Source organism: Poecilia reticulata, linkage group LG20 (genome assembly GCF_000633615.1).
Source record: "Poecilia reticulata strain Guanapo linkage group LG20, Guppy_female_1.0+MT, whole genome shotgun sequence".
NCBI lineage: Eukaryota > Metazoa > Chordata > Actinopteri > Cyprinodontiformes > Poeciliidae > Poecilia > Poecilia reticulata.
Genome location: NC_024350.1, coordinates 11,809,959 through 11,820,846, shown reverse-complemented (window position 1 = coordinate 11,820,846; position 10,888 = coordinate 11,809,959). Strand labels below are relative to the sequence as shown.

Below are 10,888 nucleotides of genomic sequence, written 5' to 3'. Positions count from 1 at the left end.
GAGGGGAATCTACCTGTTTATTTTATACAACACACATATCTAAAGAAAAACATGTTAAACTAGAAAGAGATTTTCATGAATAAGTCTTAAACGATTAGTTCTTTAAGAAGTTTGTATTGAAAATGAGGCAGGTGAAGTTAGGTGCAGTTAATCTCAAACTCAATCTGTAATCCTCATTGGACGAATGTAAATAACTTCCCATTTATATTTTTGTTGATGTGTAGACTAAAATGGTCTAGAAAGCACTTCATAAATCAGAAAGTGCCGGACTGCAATAGTGCCGGGACAAGGAACAGATAAAGAAATTAAAGGGTTAAATACGGACCTGATTGTTAAATGTTTTATGAAATCTTCTTCCTTGTGTGTTTTAATGTAATTTATTTGTTTTTGTAATTCCAAATTGATATTCTGAAGGGGAAAAAATAGCAGAGAAGAATATCTATATACATTCTATTTGAAATTATTTAGATTGCATACATCCCTTCTGTGCAGGCGTACACACAGAGGTACGTACATGTACTAAAACAACCCTAGTTCCAGCTTAGAGAACTCAGCGGTTTAGTGAAACGTGATGCCCAGACCGCACTAGTGTATGTGTTTGTGGGCATATATGATTGTGTGCGCATGTGTGCAGTTTTGAGTGGTCTCAGCTGTGTAGAAGGGAGTGCAATGACAGCCAATCAGAGTTAATTCAAAATCAGAGTGGTTCTGACGGCTCCACGGTCTACCCCGGGGAACAAAGCGCTTTGTGTGCGTGCGTGTATGTGTGAATGTCGGCGTGTGTACGCACACACCTCTTCAACCTTCCTCTTACACTCCACCTGCTTCTCATTGCCCAAATGGCCTGACAAAATCTGTTTTTTGATATGTATTCACTACTCAGCACTTGCATTCCACCGCTTTTATTCCACAGATGCAAAATGATGGAAATGTGTGGAGGTTTGATCTCGGAGATATAATGCAATAGGCTGTCTTTGGGCTTCTTTAGAAAACGCCTTGGTGCTTACCGTGTTTCTTTTCTCAGGTTTACAACCCATAGTTTAAATTCCTTGAGAAATTTTCCCTGAAGCGATCAGCTAACTCATTCAGTCTAAATCAACCCTCCAAGCTTTGGGAAAGCTCACTTTTAAGTGAATGGAAGAGATGATACCCTTCCTGCACCTATTTTCCCCTCTCCTGCAATGGATTTTGGTTATTTTATACAGCTAAAATGTTCCTTTAAGGCCTTCCAACAGTTGCAGCTTTGAGATTCAGTTTGTATCAATTTCATACACATTTTAAGCTAAAAATATCTGTGTGGATTATCTATTTCGCAACTTGGCTACATTCTTGGCGTAGCCAAGTTCTACAGCAAGTGTGCTGAATGCATAGCTGAATGCATATCTGTGACAAAAAAATAAATAAATCTTTGACTTCAAAAATACATTACTAAGCTAACACATGAGAGAAAGATATTCTTGGGATCGGCTATTGGACTTTCGGGACTGGTTGTAAGACAGACTGTTTAATTTTTGTTTTGAACTCCTGTGTTAGCTTTGACTGATAGAGGCAAAACAATAAGGTCAAATAATTTATGTACTGCACATCATGTGTTCGCCAACACATTGCACACTAAGAAAACCAGTGATTTACAGGAAGGAACCATGAGAAGGGGTAGTCAGAAAACAAATAAAAAAACAATATCAAACAAATCTAACACCTATAACAATAAACTAGGATGAGGTGTTTTTTCAAATAATATAATAATATTGTTAAACTCACGAGTTAAACCAACAGAAGATTAAACACAAATTGATAATATTGTTCTGCATTCTCTATATACATGAAGGATGGCTGATCCATCTGCTTCTTTAAAAGGTCTCTCTAAACATTTGAACTTATCTAAAATCAAGAACTCAAAAAAAAAAAAGGCATTTGATTTTCAGCTCGGATACATTGCACAGACTCAACAATCGTACTTCGTAAGTAATGCGACTCTTTGCAATTTATTCAACCTTTGCTTTCATAGTTTTGTGGTTAGCATATCGACCTCAGTCAGAATGGATGTAGAGGCTCTGTCAATATCTTGCTGCAGATTTCTTGTTGGATTTAGGTCAATAAGATGGTTTGACCGTCTTACCTGTGCCTGCAGAAGGAAAAGCAGTAAGTTCCCAATACATAAGCATTCTGGTTCCTGGTTTGACAAGGTGAACTGTACCCATCCTTAAAAAATAAGTATTGCTGCTCATGTCTTCTGATTGAAAATTGCCCCCTAGGCTGAAAGCAGAATTAAATATCTAGCAATGCAAATGCATTGGCGGTGAGAACTATTTTTAAATTACCTAAACGTTAGCGTCTGGTTTTCCCTCGGTGCTAGTACCCGCTCTGCCAAGTTTGTCGTATTAGCAGTCTGGCTTCACAGCAGAGCAGTAGCACCAGATTACTCCTCCTTGCCTGAGTTTTTCCCCCCCAACACCAGTTCAAGAATTTGATATCGGTTTAGTTGTCAGCAGTTTGCCACACTTTCCTTCAACCGGCATGCATTTTGCAGTCTTTAAGTGTTGGTGACTTCAGTACCTCAAAAGTTGGAGAAACTCAGCCCAACAGTGAGTCACGAGGGCCGTGGGTGCGAAGCCAGGGAAGGAGAGATGACAAGCTCCGTCCTCTGCTCCCGTTATCATTCATCGCTCTCGTTTTCTACATGACGTGAAGTCGGTGTTCTCCCAATGGACCTGGGGGCGACGTGTCAGTTGCAAGTGGGGAATGAAGGAAAGACACTCAATTAGGACCAATTGACGTATGGTCTTCACTCCGAGCTATCTTATTCTCCCTTCCCGGATAGGTAGCTTTGTTGAGTCTCACTTTCCATCACTTGTTTGCTCAGGCCCACAGCTGCTGCCTCGAACAGCTGTCTCACTTACTCGCACATTTGTTCGCTTATTTCTACCTTCATTACTGCCACTCCTTTCCATCTCAGTTAAATAGACTTCAAAAGTAATTTCCTTGCTTGTCTGAATCGTAGAACGTGGTCTTGTGCACTTCACTCCTCTGAGAGCTTTGGAAATAACCCTGATGGCAAATGACTTTATTAGAAAATAATTAAAAACTGACCATAGAATCAAGCCCACTGACAAGTAAAATGAGTAACTGCAAGTTTCAACGATTTTTTTTTTTTTTTAGGCTGGCAAAGTCTACATTCTGACACCCATGTCACTGTTTGACAGTTTTTGCTGGGGAAACTCAACCTGCTGAACACATGCAGAAGGTTTTTGCGGATAAAGTGTATGGTCTGTTCGACTATAAAAATTGCCATCAAAATGAACCGAGTGAACTCTCAGCTTTCGCTACAAGTCTGTTTTTTTTTTTTTTTTTTTAAGAAACACTAGGGTTCTGTTAGTTACAATAAAATAAGTGAATCAAAGGTTTTTCATAATCTTTACACTTTTTATTTACTCATCAGAAACAACTTAAAGTTAAATGTTTACATCACTTGTACTGGAGAAAATGTAAAAAAAAAATCTCAAAACATAAATTTTCAGGTGGCTTGGTTGTATTGTCCAGACATTGCCTAAATCTTTTTATCTTCTATAAAATACAAGACACTTCTACAACATAACTTTGCTTAAAGCACAATAAAGTGAGTCTTTAGCAAATCTATGAAGCACATTCAGATGCAATGTCTATTAAGCATGAACTTTTTTTTCAGTTCACCCCACAAATTGTCACAATGAGATTCAAGTCGTGGTTTTGTGCAGGTCAGTTGGTGCAGCTTATGTTTTGGGTTGTGTTGGAAGACGGACGGACGGCGGAGACACAACTTTGTGTTATTCCGTGGTGTTATCCTCTCCATAGCTTTCCTGGGTTTTTGGAAAAAATGGCTTCCTTCCAGGCTTGTTCTGTGACGTGGGTCCTTTTAAATTTCTTGATGCTACTTTTAAGGGTGTTCTTCACCCTTGGAAAATGTTTTTGACACTGTTCTACTGCTTTGTGGGCATCAGCAACGCTTTTTTTACAAATCTAAGCTGATCTTTGTTTTTGGCATGATAATGTCTGAATTAAAAGATCAAGCCCTCACTCAAGTCCTTATACGACGACAGAGGTTGTAAATTGTCATACTGCATTCATCTTGTTTAGTATTCCACGGCGGTAAATGAAAACGCATTAAATTTTTATACAAAAAAAAAATCAAGTTACTAATGTCCTTCAATTTATTAAAACATTTGAAAAGATATTGACGATAAAACATAAAAAAAAAAAAATTGTGCCTTTATTATTTTAGATGTTGCCAATGAACTCATGGCCTCATTCCTTGATGACTGTTTTCGTAAGCGATTGAAAGAAATATTGTACATTTAATTGACTTATGACCTTTATTCATTGAAAAGGTCATATTTTGAAGTTAAAGTTTCGTAGACTAAAGTACATTTATTTGAAAAATAAATGTTCTTAGTTTTTGAAAATGATTTGTTTGGAGCGTATTAGTATTCTCAGCATTTAATTGATTCCGGCTCTTGCTTTGGTTAGAAACATTTATGCTCTCACATAAAAGGGTTGATTCGCCCCAATGATGTTTGAAGACATTTACTGAAAGGCCTCTGAATCTATCGCTAAAAAAAACCACACTTCTGCTCACCTTTTAAATGAATCTAAACATTTTGTTTGAAAAAATGTTTGACATGCCACTGATGCGTTGCTAGCAGAATGAAAATGGATAATTGAAATTCTGGGTATGTTTTTTGAATTTTGTTTATTTTGCTCATTTAATAAGTGGAAAGCCTTGCAATTTAAGTTGCAAACATAAATGTGTTGAAGACAGTACAGTTAGTAGAATAATCAAAAGTTGCATGCTATGTCGGAAAGACCAATTCTACTTGTAACCGTTTCCTGTATGGTGGGAACAGCCTGAAATGTGAATAGTTATAATTACAGCTAAGTTACATGTAAAAAAAAATTTTTTAATATTAAAAAAAAAATTTTGCATTGCATTTAGTAACACTCTTCTGTGTTTAAAATGCCACTGCCTTGTTGTTTACCTAACATTGCAGGTTTGCGAAGGTTCTAGAGATGCGCAGGTTTGATAATAAATTTATCAGCTACACATTTTCAGAATTATTCTTCTCCCTCTATTTTTCCTTTTTTTTTGTTACAAAACACAATGATGGAAGTTTTACCTGTGCATCTGTGTAGTAAAAAAAAAACACATCTTGCAGTTTTTGGTGCCCATCGCAGGGGACCGTTGTCATTTGCTGTCCAAACATTTCAACTGGGATGTTTCTTTAGATACTTTAAGGATTATCACATTTGAAGTAACCTTTGTTTTTTTTAAACCAGTTTGAGATCTTAAAGCACGAAATAGACAAAGAAGACAAACATTGAGTTATTTGCCAGCCGTATTCATATTTTCATTATTTACTGAGGTTAATAAGATACAAAACTGAGTTTAAATTACAAAAATATTCCTGCTGCTTTTGTTATTGCGTGCATCAGTAACTATTTCTAACACAAATTGGGTTGCTGTTTTTTTTGCCGACTTAAGTTCAAATAATTAGTGTGAACTGCTTTGCATCTACAGAATTACCAATGCATTTAAAATCAGTTTGGAGTCTCTGTCTCATACTTCCACTGCTGTTTCTCCTCTTCAGTGTTTCAGCTCCTTCCTTCCTCCTGACACATGTCACATTTTGGGCTTCTGCTCTCGAGGGATAAATGCCAGATTACATGGTGTAGTATTTTTATCCGTAGTACATTAACCGGCAGAGCTTACAGCATCAAAGCCTGGTGGAGATCATCACGCTAGCGCATACGCATGCATATACACACACGCAGACAGAAACGCATGCTTGCAGACACCCACTCTTATCAGAACTGAAACGTAGGGTGCAAACTGCCTCCTTTGATCTCTCCTTCCTTCCTATTCCTAATTACCCTGGCGACACACGTGCATGGAAACACACACACACACATGCACAATGCACTGATGTCGTGGCACCTATACAAGCTTACAAAGAAATTAACCACGTTCTAGGAAATTTTTGTTGATAAAATCTTGAATTTCTCAAATTTTCATTGTTTCTGACACAAGATATGATGCATGTAGGAGCAGAGAACCAGAGTTGAAAAGCCTTTCTACAATGGCTCAGTCTATCCATCATGTGTTTTATATTGTGATGGACTATTTTGGCATACTTGCACAGACATCTGTGTAGGTTACAAGTAAAACTGATTTCACAACGTATCACTGCTCTGCACAAAGTTATTCTCCCACTAACTTTGACATAAGCAAGAGCAAAGATGGTGGTGTTAACCTGAAAGACAGTTGCTTCCTTTTACAGGCCTATTTGATTTTTGCAACATTGTCTGTGCAGTCATACAGGCTGCAGTGATTTATTTATTGTAATATATGCAATCCGATGAAGAACAAATGCTCCAATCAGAATATCGTGACCTATATCTGCTCTCTTTTGTTTGCTGGTGTTTTTGTTTTTTTTTGTGATGGTCATTTGCATACTTGTGTGGAAAAAATGGTTGCCATAGAATACAACTTTATGAAATATTCAAATGATTAAATCTTTAATATGAAAAAATAAATACATATTTGTTAGTATAACAATCTTCTTTAAAAAATGTATCTCCTCTGCCTTCTTTCTGTGGTCCAATTATCTGTAGAAGTCAGAAACGACCAATTAGAGCCAGGGGAAGGGTCTTGGTGCCGTCAATCAAGCTTGCCTATGCCCGCACCCTCGCGCTCTGATACGCTACAACTTCTTCTCCACACCTGAGCTTGCCATGAATGTGCAGGCTAGCTAGCAAACGGTTGATAAACGGTTATGCTCTCCAGGCTATGAAATGACTCGCCTGGTTTTTAGCTCCCATCTTTGAAGCACTCTGTGGTTTCTCACTGGTTCAGCATTTGGCCAAAAGGGTTTGATTCAAGCCATTCATCCTGAGCAGTACACTGACTTGTTGACCTTTGGGTGCTGTCAGTGGATCAATGAGGGTGATATTTTGCTCGATTTACACCATTATTGGGTAACGAACCTCACCGTACTTCATGAGGTCGTTTAGGGGAGCTTGGAGTGGTGTGGAGGACCTTGGCTGAGTGTGACTCTAAAAAATTTAAAGTGTGCGTGTTATGATGTTTATGGTCAGTGGCTTGTTTGGGAGGTGCGTTACATTTGAGTTGCTCAGGGCTGAATTGGTTCTGGAGTACATATTGTTTGGGTGAAATCAAAAAAGTAACCAATCTATTCAGTGCCTTATTCCAGGTATGTTTCTCTCATCCAATAGGAAGAGCAGAAGCAGTATTTTGAACATGTGGGGAGTATTTTCATGCATTTCTGGCTGTACAGCACAATAAATTACTTTTAATATTTTTTAATTCTAGTTTGACCTCTCACCAGTTCACTGAGATCAACTCATTGTTTTACTTTGTACCCCTGTAACACTGTTTTATAACTATTGATTATATAAGTAATAAAAGAAACGTTCACCTTTCTGCTATTGTAACACTGGATTATAAACAGTTTAATTAAGTAAGTCAGGCTGCCTCAACTGTTTTGGACATGTCAAATTTCGCTGCATCAGAGCTGCTGTTCACAAACGTGTAATCCACATGTGTACCGCTGACACGGTATGGATGTAGCTGCGCCTCAACTGTCAACTGAGACACAATATTACTTAATCTCATGCAACGCTGTGGAAACACTTGGCTCACTTGGACACGCTATGTTTCTGAACAAGGTCTGACGTACTTTCTGATTTATTCAGTTGAAAATTGTCACGCCAGGAGGAACTCGTAGCATTTAAGTTTAATTTCCACATGCTCGGTTGATACTTGATATGGAACAATTAAGAGAAGTGGCAGAAAAGTAATGTACCTGATCACAATGCAGAGGAACACTGTGAATACCAGCCTATGCTCTCGGTCGACGCACACTATTCTGAACAATGCATGTCAAAAGTAATGTACAAATTTCAGAAATGACAGGATATTATCTTCCACAAAAAGCACTTACTTTCATTCTCTTTATACTCGTGTCACATTTTTGAATGCTTTTTCTTCATTGTAATAAGATGTTTTAGTGTAATTTATTGCGCAGTTTCAGTCTACCTAGTCATAGAAGTAAGACGTTCTCAAAACGGCCCAAACTTAAAAGTATTTGTAGCATATTGTGTTATGTCCACATTCTCTTATCAAGCTTGGTGTGGTAGCCAAGACTGTTTTGTGAAGTTTGGAATTGAAACAAAAGCCTTTTAAAATACTTGATTCAGGGATTGAAAAGTCTCAAATTTTCTGGCTATATTCTGCCCCTGGGATTTTGACATTCTGCTGTCCTGCTGATAATATGCTGAGAAAATTCTTGACAAGTCTTTAAATTGTAACCAGCGTTGTAGTACTCGAGACCTGTCTTGGTCTCGAGACCATTTTTTGATGGTCTCAGTCTCATCTCGGACTCGATCGCATTTGGTCTCGAGCGCTGAGGACTCGGGATTTTATTTCAAGACCAGTCAAGACCGCAACTGTGGAAATATCACTAAACCTACAGCAATACTGTCCAAGATTAGTTAACATCTTTGTTTTCACTGGATGCAAAAACGCACTGATTAAAATCCAAGCAATTGCTGGGTTTCAGATGACGTAGCACTGACGTCACCCAATGCACATGGAAGGCCAGAAGTAAATTCAGCCCATTTATTTGATCCAGCATCAAAATGTTTAAAGTCTGTGTCCTGTATGGCTATTCCAACCGTTCAAATAGAGAGAAAGATCAACTTTATTTTTTGTGTTTCGAAATAACACAAAAATAACTTACTGAAAAAAGAGGAGAAATGTGGCTCACATTGGTGAGCTAAAAGCAGGAGGTGCGGAAACAATGCATTCATATGTATGGTAAGATATATTATTTTTATGCCCTAGCATGGTTGTCCTCAGAGCGCTAATGTTGTTAGCAGCTAGCTCAGTGCCGAGTCACGGACAGAAAATATGTTTATTCTTGGGACTTTCATACTAAAAAAATTAAAATTAAAAAGCTAAATAAATTAAATATAACCTATCGAGCCATACAGTCACAGTGAGCGGTTACTATTCCCCCCACATGCTTTGTGTCTGGCCACGAATAGACACAAACACGGGGGGTTTCTGTAGATCGATCCAGCATCCTATAACGACTCAACATTAACGTACAACTCCAGCGTGAATTTGGGTTTACAGAAGCTAAACAAAGTATTTACCAGGAGACGCAAGCTCATAAAATAACATGGGTTAGTTCGTTGTTGATAGCATCGTTATAGACTAATTACTTAAAATAGCACAATTCACTACTCACCCAGAAACAAGTGACAGCCAATAAATGCTTCTTTTGATCCTAAGTGCTTGACCCAACTTGAAACTAAATGATTGTATTCTCCAGGCTTTTGAAAGCTTTCTTCTGGCTCATTGTACAATATGAGGTCTGCAGCTCTAGGTAGTTAGTTTTGTGGATCGCCTTGACACTGGGTAAATCTTCAAGATTATAAGAGAAGTCTTTTTTTTTTTTACCGAGATACTATGGATCATACCCTAAATATACACATATTTTTTCGAAATATCTCGGCTGTTCCAGCCTATTTAGGGCATTAGCATACTCGTGATCAACTTTGCTTTGTTTTGAACCGGAGAAACCCCCTTCTGGAATCTCCATCTGAATTTCGGGTCACGTGTCTGAAACCCAGCAATAACGTGACTTACCAATTACGTGTTTGTTGCTCAATTTGATTAGCAATTTTGATCATGTTTCACATTTTATCGTGTCATGTAGCACGGAGCGCTGGTCTTGGTCTTGACTCGGTCTTGGTCTTGACTTGGGTTAGTTGGTCTTGACTACAACACTGATTGTAACGTTGTCCAAGTTGTAATGGTCTCATTCAAAACTCTTAAATTAATGTGGTTTGCAGCACACCGACTATGTGCAAAGAAAACATTCTAATTTTGAAATTGCATGCAAATGAAGAACTCATAAAACCTGCTCTTACCAACTTATATTTTTAGTGTGGTTTATCTGAGGCTAATATTTATGAATGTTCCTAAATATGGTGTTTTGACATAGACAGTAATGAGCATATCTGAAATGAGTTAACTCTGGAGGACTGGGTGGTAAGTTAGTGCTAGACGGCATCCGTCTGTGGAAGCCAAGAACCACTTTTCATTAATAAAGTGGAAGAAGGACATCAATGCCAATAAAGCACCTAACAGTTTATTGCAAATTCACAGATTTGTAGCTTTAAATTCCTCGATTTTATTTTAGTTTTTTTTTTTTTAGATCACTTGATACTCTCTGCAAGACAATCTATTTTTTGCTCTCTCTTTGAATTAGGTCTTCCATCTCAGACTTTAGTGAAGACAACTGCAACCTCATAATTACCTGCATCTGCTTGGACTCAGGTGTCCTTAGCTGGACTTGCCAAAACCGTTGCGATTTTCCTCAGTTTTTTCTTATCCATGCATCTCTTGATAACCCCTCTGATAATATTTAGCAATAATCTTATCTGTACTACAGCAAACCATAAGCTTATCTGGTGATTAGTGTGATAAAACATGATTTAACGAACAGTAAAAACATTTAAGAGCTTCATTATGAGAAACGGCATTTTTATGAAATATTTTAATTAAAATTTCTTTTTGCATCTCACAGCAGGCTACAAAATTCAAGTATTGGTTTACTGCTGTTTACTGCACGCATTTCATTCTCTGCATAAATTAATCATTTGAGGTGGAGTTGAGTGCTAATATCTGTCTCCGTGGCTCTGTGAGGAGTTCTCTCACCAGGGGTGGCTGACAAGTGATGACTGTAGCTTACCTCATACTGTGAGTGCTACTCTTCTTTAATCTCCCTCCTCTCTTTCTCTCTGTTTTTCTCCCCCCACTATCTTA

General features: G+C 37.9%; 1 long non-coding RNA gene across 1 annotated transcript; it reads right to left on the bottom strand.

Annotated features, from left to right (window-relative positions):
- Positions 1 to 2,012: 2,012 nt before the first annotated feature.
- LOC103456522 (uncharacterized) lies at positions 2,013 to 9,509 on the bottom strand. Its single transcript, XR_532268.1, has 3 exons — positions 9,306 to 9,509; positions 2,557 to 2,711; positions 2,013 to 2,125 (listed from the first exon to the last, which is right to left on the bottom strand). It is a non-coding gene; the product is annotated as an uncharacterized LOC103456522 (long non-coding RNA).
- Between the last annotated feature and the right edge of the window lie 1,379 nt (positions 9,510 to 10,888).